General features: G+C 51.5%; 1 protein-coding gene across 1 annotated transcript in view; it reads right to left on the bottom strand.

The window, feature by feature from the left end:
- The window catches only part of CORO1C (coronin 1C), a 43,280-nt gene extending 37,146 nt beyond the window's left edge, over positions 1-6,134 (bottom strand). Inside the window, exon 1 of the mRNA XM_027689279.1 lies at positions 6,034-6,134. The gene's annotated coding sequence lies outside the window, so the exon portion shown is untranslated. The remainder of the gene's footprint in view (positions 1-6,033) is intronic.
- Positions 6,135-17,208: the final 11,074 nt, after the last annotated feature.

Genomic DNA, 17,208 nt, shown 5'->3' with positions numbered 1-17,208 from the left:
TCCAGCCTGTGCCTGATGACCTTTAAGCTTTACTTACCTGTTGGCTTGGCAGTCACGCTGCTGCACGTGCAACCCACACCTCCAGCCCCTCGGGAATCCCTGTGGCATTTACAGCAGCTCTAGAGGAGCCTGGCAAAATCAACAGGCACAATTCCACCCAGATAAGCCCCAGCTGGTTTTTCTGTGAGCTTTCCAAGCCCTTCAGAATTCCTCCAGTAGAGCAGAGGATCGATGTGGCAAAGCACAGAATATAAAGAATAAAAAGATAACCTTTACCCCCCAAAAGAAACATCAGGGAGCAAAGTAGAGTAGAGAGATAACCTGACCCTTCCCAGGGGTGCCCACCCTTAAACAGCAGCACCTTAAAGCACCACACAGAACAAACTGCTCCAGAGAGGAGCAATTTTCCTGGCAGCGGCCAGGAAAGAGCTGCTGGAGGCACAGCAACACTCAGCTAGAAGAGTTTTGTGCCTACACTTCAGGCTGTGCTAAAGCAGAATATATTGCAGAGGAACGTCTGGCAACTCTTGGTTGCCTAAGCTGGCTCAGGACTTTTTTTTCTTGCCTTGCAAATTGATCTCAGCAGATCCAAAAATTAAATTCAACCTTAAAAAATATCACTGAAAACTCAAAAAGAATTTAATCCACCTCCCGTTCTGAACAAGGCAGTTTTGTCCCCATTTACTCCAACCTGCAAGATATGGTATAATTAATGTAAGTACTGCAGAAAGGAATTAAGTGAGAAATTAAGGGTTGAAAAGGTGTAAGAATGGCCATTTATCCACACACACATCCCACCACGTGTGCTGGGGCAAATACCTGAACCGTGTGTAAAACAACAACTACCCTTAGTAGTACATGCTACAAGTATTCCCCAGGCCCTGAGTAAAACCTGAAACCTCACATTCCCAACGTGGAAAAGAAGGATCCCAATCTGTTTGACACACGTGTGGTGAAAAATGCCAAGTAAATGAGTCAGCTGAGGGTTCAAGATTCCAGCAGGAACCAACAAACCACCATGAGAGTTTTTAAGTATTTTAAGTAAAAATTAAAAAAAAAATAAGGCAACTTCAGGGACAATTCCAGCCCTGAGTGTGCTCAGCATGCAGCCTTTGCTGATGACAATCCTCCCTATCATGTCATCATCTGCCCAGCACGGGCCAGTTTGCCCAGCTCCCACGGGACACAGTGCTTCCTATGGACTGGATTTGTTACTGCTGCTAATCCCTGGTGCTGCTAATTACACCCATTAGCAGTTTGTCCAGGATCCAGATCTGCAGCACTGTAGGATGGCAAGTCCCCATCAGATTCAGAATCATGGGATGGTTTGGGTTGGAAGGGACCTTAAAGATCACCCAATTCCACCCCCTGCCACAGGCTGGGACACCTTCCACTATCCCAGATTGCTCCAAGCCCTGTCCAACCTGGTCTTGGACACTTCCAGGGATGGGGCAGCCACAGCTTCTCTGGGCAACCTGTGCCAGGGCCTCACCACCCTCACAGGGAAGAATGACTTCCTAAAATGTGACCTAAATTTCCCCTCTTTCAGTTTGAACCCATTTCCCCTTGTCCTGTCACAACAGTTCCTGATAGAACTGAAGACTTGCACGGAACAGGGCACTGCAAAATGTGATGTTTCAATAGAGCAGGTTTATATATTTATTTAAGATAAACAATGGATTTTCAATGGTTCCAGAACACTGTCTCTATGGCAACTATATGCAGCACCAGGGGGGAGGGAGGGGAAGTTCCCATATTTCTAAATACTCAAACCAGAGTGATTTGAAGTCCATTTTCCAGGGATTACTTATCCTAGAACTGCAAGTGCAGTGCACTGCCCAGGTTCATACAGGGATGCAAACAAGGAGTAGTTTCAGGCACATCATTCCCATGGAGTTTTAGGGAATCCTGCTGAGACATATTTTATAAAACTGTAGAAATGGCTGCTGTAATATTCAGCTAAGAATTATTATCTATATGCTTGTTCCTACACAGGAACTCTCATTCAGAGATGTTATGGGCAGCCAAAATCTGGAAAACCACAGGGAAACCCTGGTCCTTCCTACAGGGAACACTTGGCCTCAAGCACAGCTCAGCAACACTCCCAAGGAGAGCTGGGAGCTCAGCTGAGCCTTAATCACTTTAAGTCAGATCCCACCACTGGTTTATTTCCATTGCTCCTTCAAATTCAATTATTCAAAAGGAAAACAAGACAAACCTAATTATGCTGGACCGAGAGGCCCAGCTCAGTGTCACTCACTGGAACTTCCCTCCCAAGAGCCAGACCTCAGACATCATTACCCACCCAGAGCAAAAAGCACATTATACATCATTTATTGTTATCACCAACAAAATGTGGACTGAGACAAAACCAGGGACGTCAAAGGAGTAAAATGATAATGCTGAAGAAATTCTTTCTCCAATGCACGTGATTCTATCTTGATTCTACCCCAAATTCATCAGCAAAGAAAGGCACAGAGGAGAAACGGTACAACAGCCCACATTGTACTTTATCACCTGCAAATCAAAGAGATTCCTTCTATCCACCAAGAGCACATCAGAAGGTTGGCAGCTTTCAAAAACCATGGTTTTGCCTCTTTGGAGGCAGCAGCAGATATAATTTTCATTATTTCTCAGTCAAGTTCCTGACCCACAGAGTAGGATTTTAAAGCTTTTAGGATGTTCCATCACAAAATCCTCTTCCATTTCAGGAGCACTTTGTGACTTGTTAGGTTTGTTTGCTCCAAGGGATCACCCCTGTTTTATTGACATCAGGAATTACACGGGAGAGGGGTAAAATTATCCACTTGCCCAACAGTCACCTTCTGCTTCATAGGTACTTCATCACTCCATCCACATCCAGCCATTAATTCTGACTGGATTTATAGTCCCTACACAAACCCAGGCAGGCACATACACAACTAGGGGCTGGTGATACAACTAATGGTTGGTATATTCCATTAGGATCCTCTCCAGCTTGCTCCTCCAAGGAGACCAGCTCTGAAAAGCAGTTCAGTGTCACACTGGCATTTTACAGGTCTATATGTGGTTTTAGATGATAAAACCCACACAAAAAGTCACATGCTGAACAATTATAACCTCAAAAAGAAACAAATAATCCATTTTTTGTAGAGTTACTCACAGGAGGAAAATCAGAACAAAGCAATCCTATTAGCAGATAAAAAGAAAGGGCCCAGTGAACAATTCCCAACCATACTGGTGTATCCAACACATTCAGAAAAACGGACTTTCACTGCTGCTTTCCTGAGTCACTCAGCTAAGCTAAGCCAAGCCTTTTTCTGCTCAGTTTTGACTTGGCTTTCACCCCACCAGCACCTGCAACTGTGCATAACGTGACAAAACCCCAGCAGTTCACATCCTGTCAGCCTAAAGCCACCAACAATCTGACTTTTCACACGCGGCTCCGGGACCAGGGTGACTAAACTGAAGCTCTAAGCAGTTTCTAATCAGACTAATTTCAGAGTTCACCACCAGAATACACCAGCCCAAAAATATTAAGCAGGGGAGACCACAGGGAAAGAGCTAGAAGAGAACACAGCCATTTAATTCTTGTTCATATGCCCTGTAAAGGCTTAAACTGGGGCACTTCAAATCCTCAGTGAGTTTCTGTTCCAACACATCCTCAGAGAAGGGCTGAGATTATCACAAAAGCCTCAGTAAAGCAAAATCAAAACAAACAAAGCAAGACTTTAAAAGTCAAGTGAAAATGTGCCTGTGAGCTTGCCCGAGAGGACATTCCTGGCCCTGGGAGTGGTGCTCTGATGACCTCACCGAGCTGCAAACCCAGGCCAGGAAGTGTTTTGCTCATGTCTTCAAAATAGGAAGCTGGCACCCGAGTGATATTCCTCAGAATTGATCACCAAATTAAACCCAATATCATAAATCCTCTTCCCATCATAGCACATCGTTGTGCTTTAATGAGCCATGTGACGAAGCCATCGGTAAAGTCCAATATTGGCCATGGATGTGATGGATGGAGCAGCCACCGAGGGCAGAGCCCAGTGCCCTGTGCTGCATCACCCAGGGAAAAGCTGATATTTCCCCCTTTTGCGCATTCCTCCTCATTGCCATTAAACTGAATCCCTGCCTTTCGCTTGGAGTGAGTCCCAGAAGTGACAGATGCAATAAGCATGAAGATTTCACTTGAAAAAATCCGATGGTGTTTGAAAAGACAGCTCAGGAGAAGACACAGCAATGCCAACAGGGAACACAAATGCTGATTAAAGCAATCTGGATAAAAGGCTACAAGTGACCATTGAAAAATTACTATTATGAAGTGCTAGATTAAAACAAACACCAAGCAAATGCTCCCTGAGTGGGTCAGGTCTTACTGGGGCTACTGAAAATACAAAAAAACCTATATAGCCAAAATAAACACACAGTGCCACAATAATATTTGATCTACCTTTGTGTACACAGTCTTTAGCAAACATCACTATTAGCTGCAATGAAATGTCTCGGGGAGTGCAGAGCCATCTGTTTTCTCCCCCCGAGCAGAAAAGATGATTCAAGGCTTGTTATTCAAATGAAAATGGAATATCCCGTCCTGCCTCCCGCACAAAACACCCGCTGCTTTCTCCACATCCCCACACGCTTCTCCCAGGACACACTGTGCCATTCACACCATTTTCCCACACTCCAGAGCTTCCCTCATGCAACTGCTCGTGGAGGCACACGGAGGGAGAGGGTGGTGCCGGGTAATTTGGGTACAGCCTGGCCTAAAATTAAACCAGAGTGGGGAAATTCAGCAGCAAACTGACAAATCAGCCCCAGCCTGGTGCGTTCAGAGTGCCCCTCTCCTATTTTGCCACCATGCTTGGTCTTGCTCCCACACACATCTCCATGAACAGGCTGAACAGATGTGCTCAGACCAACTCCAGCTATAAAAAACCCCCCAACCCTACTGTGTATCACTTATCCTCAACCATAAAACTGCATCAATCAGTTTTGTTTCCAGGCAGCTTTCACTGCCCTTTTTTTTTTTAATACATATATTTTTTTAGATGTATCTCCTGTGCAGTCAGTCAGTCGCACCATCACATTGTCTGGCTGGGGGTCCTAAAGCTGCACCTCTGCGTGGTGGTGTTGGGACACCTTCCTGTGTGTCCAGTACCTTCCCGGGTACCTTGAGTGGAGGGACTGGGAATTTCACAAAGCACAGGTGAAGACTAAGCTTTAAATCCCATCTTTGACGTATCACTGTTAAACAATGTGGCTTCCTGCACAGGAAAACAAAGCCCCCCACGGCGGGGGGTGGGATGAGAAGCTCGTTAAGGTCCTTTCCAACCCAAACCATTCCGGGATTCTCTGATGATCCCATGACATGTCACACATCCCAGGGACTCCATGCATTTCCTGAACAGCCTCGAAAGAACCACTAATAACGGCGTGACCAGGACCTGCTCCACGAGAGCCTACGGAAAACACCCCCAAACTAACCCCGCATCGGGGCGCTCATCTTTTGTCCTCCGCCTCGGTGCTCGGCGGGCACGGGCGCTCCGGGGGCGGCACACGCCGCTGGCACCGAGCGGCTGCTGCATCGCCGGGAGGAAGAGAGGGAAGAGGGGGGAAAAAAAAACCAAACAAGGGCAAACGTGCGGAACAAAAGCCCCCCAGCGCCGTCCCCGCCGCGGCATCAGGTGCGCGGCGGGAGCGCCCGGCGCCGCCGCCCCGCCCCGGGCTTGCCCTGCCCGGCGGCCCCGGCCGGATGCGGATGCGGCGGCGACCCCGCGCCGCTGCCTAATAAGGAGGGAGCGGGGAGCGGCCGGGGCAGGGGCGGTGCGGGGAGGGCGCTCCCGCCGCGGGCCCCGAGCTGACAGCGGCCGCCACCTCACGGAGCGCCCTCCGGCCCCGCGCGGGAAGGGCCCGCCCGGTCGGACCCCCGCCCTGCCCGCCGCCCTCCCGCGGGCACCGCGCCGCCCTCCCGCCCCCCCCTCCCCGAGCCGCAGCGCCGCTCCTCCCCGGAGCCGCCCGATCGCCCGCCCGCTCGCCCTGACCGCCCCCGAGCCGCACCGCGATGCCGAGCCGCCTCCCGCGTCCGCTCCTCAGCCCGGCGGAGCCGCCGCCTCCGCCTCCTCCTCCGCCCGCCGCCGCCGCCCGACTGAGAGCCGCGGGGCGGGGCGGGGCAGCGCGGCCGCGGGGACACGCCCCCGCCGAGGCCACGCCCCCTGCGGGACACGGACCCTCCGCGCAGGCACCGCCCGCTCCCGCCTCTCCGGGGGGGCGGGGCGGCTCGGTGAGGGGCGGCCCGCCCGGCCAATGGCGGCACGGCGATTGCCGCCACGCGCGGTCGCGCGCTCTCAGGCTCCGCCCCGCCGCCCCTCGGTGGGGAAGGAGGGGCAGGGAGGTCATGGGGGACCTTCGTGAGGGGCAGGTCACGTCCTTCCTGGGGGACCAGGCATGTCCCCCCCTCAGGGACCGGTCGTGTCATCCTTGAGGGCCCAGCCGTGTTATCCCTGAGGGACCAGCCGTGTTATCCCTGAGGGACCAGGCGTGTCCCCCTCTCAGGGACCGGCCGTGTCCCCCCTGAGGTATCGGTCATGTCCTCCCTCAGGAACCGGTCATGTCTGCCCTGAGGGATCGGCCGTATAATCCCTGAGGGTCCAGTCATGTCCCCCCTGAGGGACCGGCCGTATGTCCCTGAGCGATCAGAGTCTGCAGTCCTCAGAGGCAACGCTGAGGAGAACCAGCAGACCCACATGAAAACAACCACCTCCCCTCATTTTGTCACACCGACTCGCTGAGGCTGATTTGAGAAAAGGACGGTGACAAAAGCCCCCAGCTGAAGGCTGCGAAGCAAAACCCTCGCTAAAAATCACACTACAACAAGACACCCAGAGCAGCAGCTTGAAATCAAAGGTTCTCCCCGTTGCACTCAAAGTAAAGACCATTTGGGGTTGCTGCACTGTGTGGTGTAAGGTTTGTACCTGGGCTGTTCTAACAGGTCACAGCAGGGTGAGCACTTTTCGGCACACACCTGGATGCTCACAGGTAACACCACACTCGGAATCATTCGGTGCCTCAGGGAGCCTGAAGACCGAACGAACAACCAAGAGCAGAACCCATATCCCTCAGTGTTACCATACATGGCCAAAACCAAAACTCCTTGAGCTTCCTCATACGTTTTGGCCAATGTTTGTGCATTCATTTGCATGTGGTTTGGTACTTGGGGGGGGTGATGGTTCAGGGCAGTGACACCCCGCTAATTCCCCTTCTAATCCTTCAGAATTTGGAGGAATATATGTCATGAGGAGATGAGCTGAGAACCCTCCTCTTCCCCCATAAAGCTGTGCCAGGACCATGAACTACCTCCAGTAAAATCTGGGTGTTAAAACACTTCAAAAACCTCAGGGAGATACATTTGTCGTGGTCTTGCTGGTAACTGTCTCAGCTTATGGAAACATCAGTAGCTACAGATTAAACAAATGTTATCCAACATATGTTAAACTTTGACACTAGTTAAACCACTGATTCAATAAGCAGGAAAGCCTCTCTTACCCACTGAGCAAGACCTTGATAATAAAATGATACACCCAGAGATTAGAGTGGCAACGCTGCATCCCTGCCCACGGCACCGTAAAATTAATTAATAGCTTCCTTCTGAACGCCAGCCCAGCACACTGACACCACCCTCTTTCCTCAAACAATCGTGTTCAAGCTAAAAAAGAAGAAAACAAAAGCAGTTTGGCAGCCTGGGAGCAGAGCTGCAGGTAACCCCGAGTCAGTGGGTTTGGGGTGTGATTCACATTTTCCACGTAAGTACGTGACGCGCTGAGTCAGTGATTGAGCTGAGAGCCCTGGCTGCCCATCCCTCATTTATTAGGAGCCTCAAACCTGTGTGTGTGGCTTGAAATTTTTTTAAAGTTATATTTTAATCATGTACCAGGCAATGCTTTACCCTGGACTGGAAAACAAGAGCCAGGGCAGCAGCACCCAGCACCACCCAACAGCTCAAAAGAGGAACTGAAGGAAGACTTTTGGCCTCCAGCTAAAAGGAAAGTGGCACAAAGTGAAATTTGCCCTGAGAAATCTGATTGAAGCCTAATCCTCTCAACAACTGCCACCGGCACGGTGCATCCTGCAGGGATGGACAATCCTTGCTTGACACGGTGCTGGACGAATCGCTAAGGATGGACTTAGGTGGAAATGATCCCTGTGGAATTTTTGCTACAGCTTCCTAAAACACCTGGATGGAAATGCTGCAAAGATCACTCAGACCCTCACCTGGAATAATGAGCTATTTAGATCACAACCGTACCAGGTACATCAATTTTGAGCTGAAGTCTCCAACAAACAGAAGCAATAGCTCAGATTTACACAAACTCTTTGATTCCACTGTAACCACTAATCTTCTTCACTTCAGCTGAATAAAACCACGCTAACAAACACTTTAAATGATATCTAGAGTGCTGCAAGCCCAGCAACTTGTCAAAATATGCCACAAATCCTAATTTTTCTGAAGGAAAATACCCTATTACCAAATTTTGCAGCTCCAAGGAGCCACACAACAAGGTTTATCCCATTTTATCTGTACCAACACGCCTGGTTATTACATTTTAAAGACTCCATTTCCCCAGTTTTAGCCATCCCACATATTTTCCCCTCGGCTTCAGCATTGCAGGATTGCTGCAAAGTATCTCACAGCCTTTATACGGAAACAGCACCGTGGCTACAGACTCCACCTCTGAAACTTATGTCAGCAGCTAAATTTAGCTTCCTGCAAATATGCATCAATTCCATCTCTGCAAGAAATCACCCTGGTTTGCTCCTGGTGTGTTTTATAAGTACCACATTTGGTGTGTCCCACAGCCCCCCTTGCCAAGGTGCTGTTTGGAGTCAGAAAAGGTAAAGAAACACCTGAAGCATCTCTTTTTAGGAGAAATTTTGATGCCTTCAGCTGATACCCTGCAATTTGGAATCTCTGAGCAACCCCAGATGGGCATCAAACCCCATCAGTGGAAGCAGTAAAGTCATTTGAGGGATGAATTTATCCTGCATGTCTCAGTTTGCTGAAATCCTCATTGCTAAATATATTCTGAATGGAGGGAAATGGCTTAGGGAGGGTTTAGGGAGATCAGCACTTTAAAGTCCTGTTATTTTGCAGCTTAACTTGTAAGTCACGCAAAATATGCCAGACAGGACAGTTTGGACCTGGTGTCCAATTTATACAGCTTTTCAAGGAGTTTTATGTCCCTATTTATCTATTTCCTGAAGCCTTTTGAATTTATTATTATATTTACTTTATTGTAATATTTGTGTAACAGGAAGCACTAGGTTCTCCCACCTGAAATTTGAATATTTCTTTTATATTTCTCTTTCACAGCTCCTATCATTTAGGGATCTCATCCCATCATTAGATACTCAAGGCCAGACTCAGCAGCATTAGGAAGAGCTGCTCCCACTGAAATCAGTAATGTGATCTTACCTTTCATTTAATATTACTGGAATGTAGTGCTTTTTAATGCAGGGAAATGTTCCCTACCCATGGCAGGGGGTTGGAATGAGATGATCTTTAAGGTGCCTTCCAACCCAACCCATTCTATGAAGTCTGAACTGATTGCAATGACAAACCCACCCCAAGCCATTCTCCCTGTGTGGAATCAGATTTACTTTTAGCATTAATTTGCTTTTTCTGCCTCTTTTCCTCAGTGTCCATGGGCACGGAGGGAGTTCCAGGGGCAGCTTTATGAAACCAGTCCCAATCCTGGTTTTTAAAAGACATTTCAAAGATCATCAACTGTTGAGCAGCTGCCAAGATGAATTTGTCCTAAGAGCCACCACAGAACAGCTCCTGATAATGGCAAATCGATTCTGTCTCGACGATGGGATCTGCCCAGGGAAGTGCCTCCCAGCTCCTGCAAAGTGTTTGTCTGGAGAGAGAGAGAGAGAGCAAAATCCCTTTGGATTGGCCTTATTCAGTCCTTGGCCAGAAAGGGGAGCTGTAGAATTAGGGAATGAAGATAAGGAGAACAAAATGTTCCAGCAGATATTTTAAAACAACAGGCAGGAAGGGAGAAGTGAAGGAGAGTGAATCTGAGCTCATGGGCAAGGAGAGAGGAAAACCTGGATTAAAGCAGAGGGTCAGGAGCCAGCACCCCCGAGCTTTATTCCCAGCTCTGTGTGACATGGAACCACCACTGAGCTATTTCCAGACCCCAAAGTTGGGGTCATATCCCAAACCCCCTCCCCAAAGGGTGATAAAATCTGCTGTGGTGAGAGAGGGTCTGTGCTGACATCGTGTCTGTGCTGCTTGGAATGGCTGGAAGATGCTGGAGATGGATAAGGAGTGAGTGAACATTAGGCCAGGATGGGTATTAATAATTTATGCCATTGTTATTAATGATTTACAATAGATTTCATCAAGCACATCTATTACTGCATCTACCCACTCTCACACATTTTGTGCAGTAATATCGATGTCAAACACATCCTTCCCAACTCAGCTGTAGGAAAGGCACCCAAAAGAGTGCTTTTACAGCAGAAAGAAACCTCTAATTTCAATTTCTACTTCCTCATGTATTTTTCTCCATCATTAGACAGGATTGTAAAATGTATTTTCATTTCTTTCCTATTTTTGCAGTGAAGGGGAGGTAAGTCCCAATACCTAATTAAAATGTTGGGCCACCAAATAAAACCAAAGCAATTACTTGCAACAGATGGGATTTCCTTTGTTGCTGTCTCTGGATGATTAACGAGGAGGAGAGAGACAAGAAAACAGAACACAAAAAGCGAAAAAAAAAAAGAGAAAGGAAAAAAAAAGCAAAAAAAAAGCAAACTGTATTTTATTTACAACATGAAAATCCTGGGATTGACACTTCCTATCATCCTGAAATCCTGAATAGCAGCAAAAAATCAGGCAGGCAGGGAAGGAGCCGGGGCTGGGTGCTGGTTTTCCTGGGCACTGAGCACAGACCTCATTATTTAACCACTTTGGAATCCTTTTGCCATCTCCTTCTGTTTCTCTCCCTGCTGTCTAGGATCAAGTTGGACCAAAGGTGCTGGAAAAATCAGAGATATAAGAAAGGAATCATGTAAGGGTAAATACAGGCGAGGTGTTCGTGTTTGAGATTTGGGAAGACAAATGTTTCAAACAGCTTTTTAAAACCCCAGCAGGCTGTCACGGGCAGAGCAAAATGAGAAGCTGTTCCTGCTCTTCTTCCTGCTCCAGTGGAAGGTGTCCCTGCCCATGTCAGGGGGTGGAACAAGATGAGCCTTTAGGTCCCTCCCAACTTGAAACATTCTGTGATTCCATGATTTTTTATTGCAACATTTTCACAGTTCAGCACTGAAATATTGTCTCAGCCCTCCATCCCTATTTCTTCTGGAGAACAAGGAGGTGCCAGGAGGGATTTACTGCAGCCAGTATTGCCCTGAGGACGGAGCTGATTCCTTATATCCCTTCTCACCCCCTTCTTCTGCCAAACCACCCATTGCATCTATTGCATCCACCTGCTCCTTCCATTCCTGGGAAGGACGGGCTGATCAAACATCCCTGTGTGGCTGATGGGAACACTCCAGATCAGCTGTGCCACTGATATCGGACAATTCCCACCCAGGAGCAGCAGAGATCCAGACACTGGGATAACACCAACCCCATCCCTGCTCCATTCTCAGAGCCTGGCACAGCCAGTTTGCAGTGACAAACACCCCTCAACCCTATTTCTTTACACTGGGAGAATGACAACGTGTCCTCAGCTGCCTCCTAAGGGGACAGGACCTGTTTGTCATCCCTGCAGGGATTCTGTTATCCCTGACACACAAACTGTGGCACGTCCCTGCTCTGCCTCAGTGTCGCGACAGTAACCGACAGCACAACGTGCCTGGTGCTGTGGGATAATCACACCTATTTTTTTAAGCAAACACACGACTCAGTTCAAAGCCACCACAGATTTCCTGTGCCTTAAAACACTTATTTTCCCTTATAAGGAAATGCACAATTGCAGATTGTCACTGAACAGAAGATGTGAGTTAAGCAGCGTGGGTCGGGTGGCTCCTTGCAGGATCCACTCTCTCACACAAACACTCATTTCTGTCCTTCCCTATTTCTGCAGAACTGCTGTTTTACCAGGAAAATTTCAACAAAGTTCACTTATCTGTATTTTTTCAGTGAAAGGCTTTCCAAGTTGATGTCATTCTCCTAAAAGGCTTATTCAGTGAAGTCACAGTGCAGGAGAAAAAGAACTTAAGGAAAATAATGCTTCTTTTTAATGCCACAGCTAAAATAAAATTATACTGGCTCACCCAGTGCCTGGAGAGACAGAGGCACATAATCCCACATGGCAGTGGGAGGGAGCATCCTATGGGCACTGCTGCACTGTGGCTGTTGAAAAAGCAGTATACTGTATTTATTCCTATACAGAAGAGTTTGACAAAGCAAATCTTTCTCCAAAACAATTTCACTGCACAAAGTGCTTTGAACCAACACCTGAATTCCATCCTGTCTCGTTACAAGATTCCATGTGCCCTGAGCACATCCCATCTGTCACCCGGCCATTCCAGGCAGGTATTTTCCAACCACCTCCGTGCTCCCACCCCCCCTCCCCCCCATCCCCGGCGCAGTGCCCTCCAGGACCCCCAGGGCAGAGCCAGAAGCCCTCACTCCTCACCTTTCTTGGGCGCTGGTGGTGCCACTGCCCCCTCTGACGCCTTGGGCTTTTCGAAGGTTTTCTTGGCGTCGGCGACTGTCAGCACGTTCTCATCCTCCTGACTCTTCCTCCCCTTCCGCTCCGGCTCCTCCGAGCCCCCTCCTCCCGCAGTCCTGCCCCCAGGGAGCTGCTCCGTGCCTGCTGCCCGCTGCTCCTTGCCAGGCTTGGCCTCATCTCCGCAGGGCTCCAGCAGCGCCTCTGTCAGCGCCACAGCCTTGCTCATACTCAGAGCCAGGCTCTCCTTGCTGTGGGTCCTGACCGGAGGGGCCGGGGGGGTTCTTTTCTGGATGTAGGAATCGAGCATCCCCGTGTCAGCTTCCCCTCCAAGCTGCTCCCAGCTGTCCTGGAGCTGGCTGCTGCTCTGTCTTGAAAGCCTCTCAGTGTCCCTGGCCACTGAGGGATAATTTGTGACCGCAGAGACCATTCTCTCCAGGCTCTTTGCTACCTGCTTGTCTGGCTCGTGCTTCCTGGCCAGATCCTCCTCGCCAGCCTGGCCGTTCTGGCACAGGTCTGGCCTTCCCTCAGGCTGGGGGGAGAAGCTCCGCGCCAGCCTGAGGCTCTCAGCTGCCTTGCTGTCCCTGGGGATGTAGGAGAGAGATGTTGCTGCCTCATGTTTGCTTTGCAGGATGTAATCCATGAGCTCAATGCTGTCGGACCTGATGGGGACCGTGGGCTTGTTCCTCTCCGAGGGGCAGTTCAGGCTCAGTTGGTTCACCTGCCTGCTCTCCACGCTGCTCTCCGAGTCCGAACAGCTCATCTGCCTCCTCAGGACCCCTTCGAAAGAGTTGAGCCTGTTCAGGCTTGGACTCGCCACCTTCCCATCCCCTGCATAGTCCTCCTGAATCTCAAGCACCATGTCCTCTGTCTCTTCCCATTCCTCCTCAGGTTCTTCTTCTGCCTCCTGGATGAGGCGCCGGTACTCGCTCTCCTCCAGCCTGTAAACCACCGGCCTCACCGTCCTGCCCGTGCGCCTGGGCCCCACCTCCATCTCGTACACCTTCGGAGGGGCTTCTCCGTCCTCCCCTCTCCTGCACCCTTTGGACACGGGATGCTCTTCCAGGCACAGGTCCCCTGCCAACCCTCGCTGCCCTCTCTGCCCGTTGCTGCTCATCTCTGACCTCCTGGCAGGGGCCCTGGTGTCACTCCCGAGGTGGGGGAGGTCCCCCCTCTCCAGCCTGTTCCCCAGGCCCTCCTGGCCGAGCTGCCGCCGTGTACAATCCTCACGTGTTCCCGCGGAGTCTCCCTGGGAAGCAGCGCAGTCTCTCCCCCTCTTCTTACTTGTGTCATCCCGTAAATATCCACAGTACTGCCAGGTGGAGGCTTCCATGGCCGGCAGCTCCGTCACTGTAATTCCTGGTTCCAAATGCTTTGAGAGTGGCCAGCCAAGATTTCTCCCCACCTTGGGTCTGGGCAGGCTGTCGGCACCGCCTTCTCCTTGCTCCGCTAAGGGAGAGAGACGAGGCAGTTGGAAGCATTGGAGCCTGGGTCATGTGAACCGGCGTTCCTTGGCCTCATGGCCAGGAGAGGAACATCCTGTTGGCGCGAGGGAGCGTGACAGCACCCAGCACAGCTACATTGGTCTCTACCCACATATATCCCACCTGGATAACTGGAAAAGCACCCCCCAGCTGCTAATTTGTTGGTCCATGGCACTTCACAGCCAGGACTTGCATCCCATCTGCATCCTTCTCCAGGGATTCTCCTCTTTCCCCAACCTGCTGAAGCAACAGCTCCCCACAGTCCTGTGCAGCAATCCTGGCTTCCCTCCGATCCTGCTGCTTCCACAGGGGTTTACAGCCAGGTTGTCTGCTGCAGCTCCTCTGGCCAGGATCCCCTCCGGAAGCTTCCCCGTGGGTCTCACGGAGAGCTTGGAAAGCCGCATCCGTGCCCCTGGCTCTCCTCCCTGCCTCCCTGCCCTGCGCCCGGGGACGCGGAGCGGCTCCCCCAGCGCTCCTTCCTTGGAAGCGGCGCTGCCTTGGGCTGCGTCCCAGTGCCTGGGGGAGAGATGCCGCCTGCACAGAGCACGCGGGGCAGTGACGGGTCGGCTGGAATGATCCTGGGAATACGTTACTGCGAAGGGAATTGCTGTGACAGAAAAAGGCTGCCCGAGATAAACAGGAGCCCGACAGCAGCCCCAGATACAACTTTCCCTGCGGAGACTCCCAAACACAACTTATCAAAAATCCCTATTAACGCCTGGGCATTTGTCTAAGTAACCCTCCGAGCAGAACGTTCCTCCCTTTGGATAACGCTCCGGAAGGCGCTGGAGCCGGGGAGCTGGAGGGCTCTAATCCGTTTGTACACAGCCGGGATGCCTGGCATTGCAGCGAGCCGCGGCTCCCGGCCCGGCTCCCAGCCCAGCTCCCAGCTCAGCCACTGCCCCAGAGCTTTGCCTTTTATGGTTCCCCGAGCTGGGAAGCATCCCGAGGCAGGATGCAGGAAAACACCTGATGGTCCCAAAGAGGCGCCTGCAGAGGCACCTTTATGGTGCCAGGGCTGAGTTACCCCAGTGCCACCCCAAGAGCTGGCAAACAGCCCCCAGGACCTGCCCACTGGCCTCAGGCCAAAGGCATCCCCTGATATTCCATGGGGCTGGAAAATCCTACCTGCACCTCCATCTAGACCCCCAGGGACCCTGGCAGCCCTCTGAGCACTCCCACAGGCTGCGTGAGTGACACGTGGGCCCACGGTCACGATGCCACCACCTTGTCCCTGTCCCATGATCCATTTCAGGAGCCAGTCCTGGCTGCTGCCGAGGGGAAGGAGTGAGGGATGACGGTTATCCCAGCCCTTATCGGCCTGGAGCCAGACAGGCCCCTCGTGGGGACAGTTCTTTATCAATGCACGTTGCAGAGCTGCTCTGCAGCGAGACAAAACCCCATTTGTTACCACTGGAAGTCTCAGATCCCTGCCAAGGCTGCCCAGGGCAAACACAACTGATTCCCAGCAGGATTGGGACCAGCAGCTGGGCTCCCGCTGCTCTGGCATGAGGGGGACCTGGCAGCACCAGTGCTGGCAGGTAGAGGAATGCTGAGCAAGATGTGCTGACAGGTGTGTGAGTGAGGAATTCCAGAGCAAATCTGTCACCTGAGTGAGATGAACTTGCTCAGTGTTGGCACCATGACCTGATCAATAATTCAGGTGTTTCCCCTCGAGCCCTCGGTTCCCCATGGCAAAGCCAAATTCATTCCGGGCTTCTCACAACCCCTCATGATTTGGGGGTATCTGGGTGGGTTTGGCTTGTCCTGTGTGGAGGTCACAGAGCCCAGGGTTGGTGTGGAACAGGCACGTCCGGGTCCTTGGGCACGCCCTGGGTGTTCCAGTGAACTCTCGGAGCTGTGACATGGCTCTGATGGTTCTGCTCCTGAACCCTCTGCATAAAAGGCAATGGCAGCTGCTGCAGCGTCGCCAGTGCTCCATCCTTCAAACTGAGAGAGGAAGAGACTTTTAGGGAATGTGCAACAAGGCTGGAGCAAACCCGGCCGGCAGCACAGCCCAGGCCATGCCTGCTGCAGGAACCGGCTCCTCTGCCCTCGGCAGCACTGACCTGCAGCTTCTGCTGAGGAAAATATTTACATTTCCACCTCTCCAGAGGCCAGTGAGGCTGTTCCGCCACAGCCCAGAGGGAAGGGACATGGAGGCAACGCCCCGGGGCTGCAGGAGAACCACTGCCAGGCAGCAGCTTCTCTGCTGCAGTCACTGCTGCTGGGGATGTCCAGCAGCAACCCTGGGAGGCCTTCCTGTGTCTTCTGTGTGTGCTACAACCTGCGCCGCTCACCGGCCAAACCTCATCTTTTTGCCCAAAAACATCATTGAAGTATCTGCTCACCACCAAACTCTACATGGAGCTGGGAAACGCTGCCAGCAAACCAACTTCTTCCCATCAGAGGGTCCTTGAGGAGACACCACTCAGCTCCTTTCCGATACCACTCAGTACCACCTGCAGCTCCTTCAGGCAGGAGGAACTCGCACCTTCCCACCACCCCAGTTCCCAACCAGGAGGGCACCCAGTGCCAGGCTGCCCCTGTCATGGCCTGCCCAGGGCAGCTCCACACTCAGCATCTCCTCTCGCCAGCAGGGCTATAAATAAACCCTCCACGGTCGCCGGAGAGAAGTTGTGTTGCTCCAGATGTTGCCTGGTTTTGCCATAGCAACATCACAACAGGATGGAACAAACTGCTTCGAAAAGAACCAACTTTCAATCCAAACAAGACTAAGAAAAGTCCCAGGACTCACCGGCAGCCCAGGCACCCTCCGGCCATCCTGCGCTCCTGGCCTGTGGTGTCCCTCACACAACCTCCCACACCCACCTTGGGAGCTGGGAACAGCTCCGTGGGGGGGCTCTGCCTTTGGGAAACCAAGCTGAGCAGGGATGTCTTGAGACCCAGCCAAGGGATATGGGAGTTAAATGGGCCAACAGCAAACTGACCCCAAAACGGCGTTGGCTGAGGGACAGGCTCTGCCCCAGGATCTCAGACACACCAGTGGGAAGCTGTTATCTCCCCATCCAGAGCTCCAGGGCTCCCAGCTCAGCACGAGCTTC

Source organism: Neopelma chrysocephalum, unplaced genomic scaffold, assembly GCF_003984885.1.
Source record: "Neopelma chrysocephalum unplaced genomic scaffold, ASM398488v2 Primary Assembly neopelma1_77, whole genome shotgun sequence".
In the NCBI taxonomy this organism is placed as follows: Eukaryota; Metazoa; Chordata; class Aves; order Passeriformes; family Pipridae; genus Neopelma; species Neopelma chrysocephalum.
The sequence above is the reverse complement of the archived record's forward strand: the minus strand, read 5'-3'. Positions and strand labels throughout refer to the sequence as shown.